Consider the following 7,506-nt stretch of genomic DNA (forward strand, 5'->3'; position numbering starts at 1 on the left):
GGCCACATATCAGTGGTGGGCAGGGCCAGAGGGAAATGTGGGCGGAGCAACAACTGCAAATTTTGTCTTGTATAATAGGCTAGTTTCTAGCCACATTCACACACGTCTCTCTGTCTAACAGAGTCATTACTGAAATTTGAGGACCATTTCCAACTGGGCAAAGGCACTCAAAGAGTGTGTAGAGCAGGGGTATGTGGCCTGGAGAAAGCTCCAAGGGCCTGACAGAGAGGTTTGGAGGGCCACATTCAGCCCCTAGACCTGAGGTTACCCCACCTTGCGTTGAAGTTGCATCTTTCACTATAAATCAGCAGTAGGAGGCCACATTCCCTCAGGAGATAATCTATTGCAAGCTACATACCAGCGGTGACAACTGTCAGGAGCTCGTCCTACACTCGAGTAGGACTCTGGCAGAGACACATGCCCAACTGGCATGTTCTCTCCCTCCTGGTCGATCGTTCGGGAGCTTCAAAAGCTTTCTTCAGCCCAAACATCACAACGGCTGATGCCAACAGACACTGGAACACTTAGGGATCCACAGAGTTTGCACAGCTTGCGTAACAGGCCTCAGCAACTCAGCATTTTGGCTAATCTACTTTATTTACATATAAACACACATGGAGCACTGCAACATGGCTCCCTCTCTCACTAGCATCAGACAGCAAAGAGAAAAGAAACAAAGGACAATAGTCCCACTTCACGAAACACAATAACACAAACATCCTGTCTCTGTCACTTCCCACTCTGTGGAGTCAAAACGTATACCGTCATGTGATAGACAACAATCCCATGACTGCAAACATGGAGCAGGAATTCTAACAACAAGAAGAGGAAAGGTGGAGCAGAACAGACCTTCCCTTTTGTTTTTCTTTCTGACATCCTCTCCTCTCCTTTCTCTCTCCCTGTCTAGCTGAGATACAAACCCGTTGCTCTTTTTGGAGGTCTTAACTGGGCACTTGCAGATGACTTCCCTGCTCCTTTGCCCCAAGCCCCATCCATTTGGGTTCCTCCTCATCCTTGCATTCCCCCACTTCTCTTCCTCCAAGCTCCCTCACCCACGTGAAATTAGGCCAAGGACCACACGCAGCCCCCTAACAGCTTGTGGCTCACCCATGCTATAAATAGGGATGGGGGGAAATTTGATTCAGTTTGCATCTAAAAATGAATTTACTGCAGCCACCTTTTCTGAAATGATATGAGAACTGAAACAAGCTGTCCTTCGACGTTCACACTTCTCTGAATTTCGCAATGCCATTCTCCAGTGAATCAATGTGTAGATAAATGCACAAAGTGTCCATATGAATACAACTCCCAGAAAAGACATTATATTGGGGAAACCAGCTATGCAGAAAGATGTGCACTGGGCAAATTTGCAAACTAAGTTGCATATATGAGGAGAAATGAGCACTAAAATGCTGGTGACTTTTTATGAGGACATTTGTGAATTTAAGGCTGGAAAAATGAGAAATTGACAGGCAGAAACCGAGAAACCACCCAAAACAGAGTTGCCGGGGAGAGCTAGGAGAGAAAAGGAAAATTTAGGTTAACAATACCAGTGGGAAATCTTTGAATAAATAGATGCTGATTATACCTCTTTTATCTTCATCCAATCCCTTTTACATCCAGTGATCTCAAAACATTTGGGTCAATGATGTGACTAAGCTATTGGCTAAGAAGCTTGGACTAATTTGAAGTCATCTGCACGCAGGAGGAAACAAAACTGGATGTTCCCTCTGGCGCATGGGTCTGGGTGTTCAAGTTTCCCACGCAGCAGTGGTTCCCATCAGCACCTATCCAAAATCTCGTGTGAGGGCTTCCGTTTGTTTGGAAGGGATCAGCTTAGGCTATGGGACATCTGAGTGCTTTGCTAACTAGCTTGTGCATTTAGAGGGAATTGATCTAACTAAGCCGCATCAATTAACCAAATGAAACTTGGCATTCTTTTTTTTTCCAACCAAGAGTACAAAATTAGCACTATGCCCCTCCGTGAATATATTTACAGTGGTACCTTGGGTTAAGAACTTAATTAGTTCTGGAGGTCCGTTCTTAACCTGAAACTGTTCTTCACCTGATGTACCACTTTAGCTAATGGGGCCTCCTGCTGCCGCTGCACCGCCAGAGCACGATTTCTGTTCTCATCCTGAGGTAAAGTTCTTAACCCGAGGTACTATTTCTGGGTTAGTGGAGTCAGTAACCTCAAGTGCCTGTAACCTGAAGCGTCTATAACTCAAAGTACCACTGTACTTACTTTTATCTACCTATTCATGCTTTCTGTAACAATTGCTGAGGGCAGAAATGGAATGGCAGCACAATCTTCAACCTTCGAAGGCTTTTAAAGAAGATTAAACAAATTCACAGAGGAGACAGCTATAAATGGCGACTAGCTACTATTTTCTTATGAACACGGCAAACTAGCACACTGAAACTCCTTGCTTCCTGTGCTGCAGTCCCTCAGCTAGCTTGCTGCCTTCAAGTGAAGTGGAAGGTGCTGTCTCAACAAAAAGATTTGGCTCACTCGTCAGTTTTTCTACACAGACTGGGAGAGGTGCCATCTTTATCCTTCACCTCAGGAAGCAAAACGTCTTGGGTCGAGTTGACAGTGAAACAACACTGAAAACAGTAGTCACATGACTGTCTCTCAAACTCGCTTCTGTCTTTGTGTATTACCATGCATTTTAGTCCTGTGAATTGCCCCAAACATCCCCCCAAATCATGTCATTTTCTCCCCCTGACAAGTTCTGCGCTGTCGTGAACAATGTACACGGCTCCCCACTCAGAGAAACATAATGGCTGCCATGTACAGTGGTACCTCAGGTTAAGTACTTAATTCGTTCCGGAGGTCCGTTCTTAACCTGAAACTGTTCTTAACCTGAGGTACCACTTTAGCTAATGGGCCTCCTGCTGCTGCCACGCCGCCGGAGCACGAGTTCTGTTCTTATCCTGAAGCAAAGTTCTTAACCTGAAGCACTATTTCTGGGTTAGCGGAGTCTGTAACCTGAAGAGTATGTAACCTGAGGTACCACTGTAAATCCATCCCTTGAAATCATGTATCAGAGAACAGCGTGTCCTTGAAAGACCAGGCCTGGGAGTTTCGGTTTCTTTAAATTGCTGAACCCTTGCCAATTTGTACCTTGGAAGTGAACATGCAAACTGAGGGGTTTTTTAAAAATAAAAAAATAAAATCAATGTACCTATGTACTCAAAATATGTAGGTCAAATAACATATTTATCAACTCGTATCTTTTGCCTATGAACATGTGCAATCATGTTAGAATGGAATGCAACAAATGGGGAGGCAAACCTGGAGCTGTGCTCCCTTTTTTTTGGACAACAACTCTCTCCTTGAGATTGCTTCTTCTTTTAGATGGGGCTTCATATGTACAGCCAGTTCCTCACAAGTCCTGTGCATTTGTACCTCCAGCATTTATAATAATAATAATATAATAATATAATAATTTAAACACATAATACAGGAGTTGACAGCATGGGGCTCATGGACATGATGGCACCCTTGGGATATTCTCCTGGTGCCTATGAAGGGTCTTTTTCATCCCCCCCCCCCCACTGCCCCCTGGACCATCAGCTGGTGAGGGTGGTTGCTTTTTTCCTTCTTCAAAAAATACATAAAGCTGAAGGGAAAACACATAGAGCTGAAGGAGGAAGTTGGAAGAGAGACGCTTTTCCCCACTTCCTCTTTCAGCTCTATGTGCTCGGATTAATCCTACCAGGTCCAGTTTTTAGCGCAATCTCTTGGATAAGTGACATTTAAGTGTGTGCATGGTTTCTCTAATGCTCATCTGGCAGAGAAAAGTGTCCCGCGAAGGTGACGCCCATGGTACTCACTCAAACAGAAGATGACTAGATTGGAAGATGCATTTTACTGACAACAGGGTAGTGTCCTTCATTGCGCTTGATGCAGCTGGATAATTTAGGGGGCTGAAGACGAGGGAAGGAAGGATCTGTCCATTTCTGTTTTCTCAAATTTCTTATTTTCCCCCTCTTAAATTCAGTTCCCCGCATTTTGGCAATTCGCAATTTAAAAAAATCAGAAATCTCATGAAATTCATCAGCAGCTTAGTGTGAATTTCTCTTACTGTAAACACATTTTTGTAAGCAGTTTCGAGTCACCTGCACATTTTTTGCAAGCAAATTTCCCGAATACAATTTATATTTCTATGTTATGTCACTAATATATTCATTTTTGCGGACCCTTCCCCCTGTTATATGCATTTTTGTAAACTGGTAGGAGAACTTCATTGTAAAATGTGTACAAGTGCAAAGGCAGAAGAATGACTGTGTTTCAGTTCTCCTATTGTTTTGGGCAGTGCCCCTTTAAATGTGAACTGAACTAGATTTCTCTCTTTCCCTACATAGGACAGGTCATGTGACATATATAGCTCTGTCCTCCAACGGAGGAAAATGAGTGCAGCGGATTGAGTGGAAATGCTTGGGAGGGATAGCTTAAAAAAAAAAAAAAGATATTTGTCTGTTTCAAAAAAAGAGCAAGGCTTGTGATTTATCTGCAATTAAACTCAGAATATTAGGAATTTTATTATCCAGGAGATCAGGGGCCTTAAATTCCCAGGAAAATAAAATAAAGCTGTCATGCAGAGTTCATTTCCAGTTGGAAACGCTGTGTACCAAGATCTGCCCGTTGCTTTCTCACCAGCATTTAGTCTCTCTTAAATAAATTTATTACTCTGCCTTTGAGAAGGGGGGGGGGGAACCCTTACAGAATTCATCCGGTTTTAGTTCTTCACAAAGTTTAACTGGGCAACAAATCCTCCTTCCACTGACATTCCTTTGTCTAAAATTGAACTTGTGAGTGGAAAACTCACCAACGTTACATCAGAAGACCACCAGAAAGATGCATGTGTCTTGACCCAGCAAGGGCAAGCTATGGAGAAAAGCAATCTTCCACACCCAGGGGGCCATGGGTGCTTCAGCACCCACAATAATATATTTGTGGGGCTGGGCCCCTATGAAATCAATGGGCAAAGTTGAAACCCTTCGTTGTGGGCACCCACAATCTTTGGTGCGAGATGACACCTATGGTTCTGAGTTATGTTTATGCCAAAGGGTGATACCTCGGTAAGTATGCTAGTGTGGAATGGAGACAGGAGGTCCATTAAGAACCTGTGGGCACATCGTGAGGGTTCTGCAATGCACATGCATCCCTGAACAATCAGCAGTGTATTCTCTGCTAACAAATGATCCTCTAACAAATATGCTGAATCCAGACACTCCCTTTTCCCTCTCTCCTCTGCTTTCTGGTGATTAGCACTGATCATGTATTCGGAAGGAGAATGACAAGGAGAAGACCATGTTCACCAGCTGCTTCTTGGAGCCCATTTATGAAAGAACGACCGTATTTTTCCGTGTATAAGACTAGGGTTTTTCCCCTAAAAAATAATGTCAAAAATTAGGGGGCATCTTATACACTGGGCCATCTTCCCCTATTTTCTTAAATCTGGTAAAGATAAAGGGACCCCAGACCATTAGGTCCAGTTGTGACCGACTCTGGGGTTGTGGCGCTCATCTCGCTTTATTGGCCGAGGGAGCCGGCGTACAGCTTCCGGGTCATGTGGCCAGCATGACTAAGCCACTTCTGGCGAACCAGAGCAGCGCATGGAAATGCCGTTTATCTTCCTGCCAGAGCGGTACCTATTTATCTACTTGCACTTTGACATGTTTTCGAACTGCTAGGTTGGCAGGAGCAGGGACCGAGCAACGGGAGCTCACTCCGTCGCGGGGATTCGTACTGCAGACCTTCTGATTGGCAAGTCCTAGGCTCTGTGGTTTAACCCACAGCGCCACCCACATCCCTCTTAAATCTGAGTCCCCCAAAATAGGGGGCGTCTCATACATGGGGGCGTCTTATAGACAGAAAAATATGGTATATATCAGAACAAAAATGCAGAAGGAATGAAAACAATGCCCCCTCTGGTTCCATTTGCGGTAGAAGTGTTTCAGAACTTAACCACTTTCCCCTCAAGAGAAGACATGATCCTTTACCCATGACCAATGAGATCTGTCCATGGAGCCTCAGTTCTATACCCTAGGAATCTACCAACACTCAAGGTCCCTCACATTTCAAGGAACCTTTGCTTGATCTGGCAGCACCAGGCACATCACCTATGAAGTGCCATGAGCATGTGACGCTAGAAATCAGGGCACTGCCCCTGCAAGATCATTCCAGCTGACAGGAGGGAGACTTAGAATCACTACAGTTGTAATTGGGCTTTGTAGCAACATCTGTGGTTACCTGTTGCTCTCCTTGGTGCTGAATGTGGTGCTGGTCCTATTTATTGGCGCTTTGAGTGGGCTCTGACCCTGGGCGTTCTTTTGGTTAAGGGATTCAGGTGACCCTTAGGCTGAAAAGGGTTCCCCACTCCTGCCTTCCGTCATGATGGCTGTAGTCTAGGGTTGAAGAGCAAAAAGCCATTGCTTGAGCTCAATACTAGGTGGAGTGTTGCTCAGCCCAAAATTCAAGCCTGGACAGCATTTCTAGCCAGCCTAAACCAGGAGGAAATAACGGGATTCTTGAGGAGTAGCTGTACGCTGGGATTTGAAAGAGCATCAACCTTACTTCTTCTTCTACAGTACAATTCCAAATGCCTCACTATTTGGTGTTCCAGCACACAGACCAAGGGATTCCTGATCCTGGCAGTACTCAATATATGAACACAAAGTACAGATATTTTGCCAAGGAACTGGCCAAAGATTATCAATGTCCCTGCTCCTGCCCCCCACAAATATCTGGTCATATGTAAGGTATCCACTACCTTATATGCTTTGTTACAAATGACCCAACAGTGTTCGCTTCTAAATATATGGGGATGGTCACACTCAAAGACTGCAATCTAAAGAATTGGTAATATGGCTGTTGGCAGCAGCTAGAATATTCACAGCACACAAAAAATGTTCTTGATGTTTCTACTAAAAGGCATCTCCCCACATCTTCCAATTTTGCTGACAAATCAAGATACGTGGACCCCTTTGTCATTTCTGATTTTTCCTGTATTCTTACATTTGCTCTTGTTTGCGTTTATATCTTATGTGTGTTGGTATAAAGTGAATCTTACATTATTAACAAACAAACAAACAAACACAAGTCTAGATATACCACCCACACTGCTTTCTGGCTCACTTTGCAAGCGAGAAGCTCCATCGTCGGGTACCAGTTCCTTGCAGAAGACCATTTGCTCCAGTGTTGCAGGGTGTCTGTACCTTTGCATCTTTTAGTGACATCACATCTACTTTCACCTGAAATGAAGAATGGAACTGCCTATTGCTGTACAATAGCAGCTCGAAAGCACGCCAAAAAAAGTGCAAGTAGATAAATAGGTGCCGCTCCAGCAGGAAGGTAAATGGTGTTTCCGTGTGTTGCTCTGGTTTCGGTGTTCCAATACGCCAGAAGTGGCTTAGTCATGCTGGCCACATGACCCGGGAAAACTGTCTGCGGACAAACCCTGGCTCCCTCGGCCTGTAAAGTGAGATGAGCGCCAC

This window comes from Podarcis melisellensis (genome assembly GCF_964234715.1).
Source record: "Podarcis melisellensis genome assembly, chromosome: 3".
Classification (NCBI taxonomy): Eukaryota; Metazoa; Chordata; class Lepidosauria; order Squamata; family Lacertidae; genus Podarcis; species Podarcis melisellensis.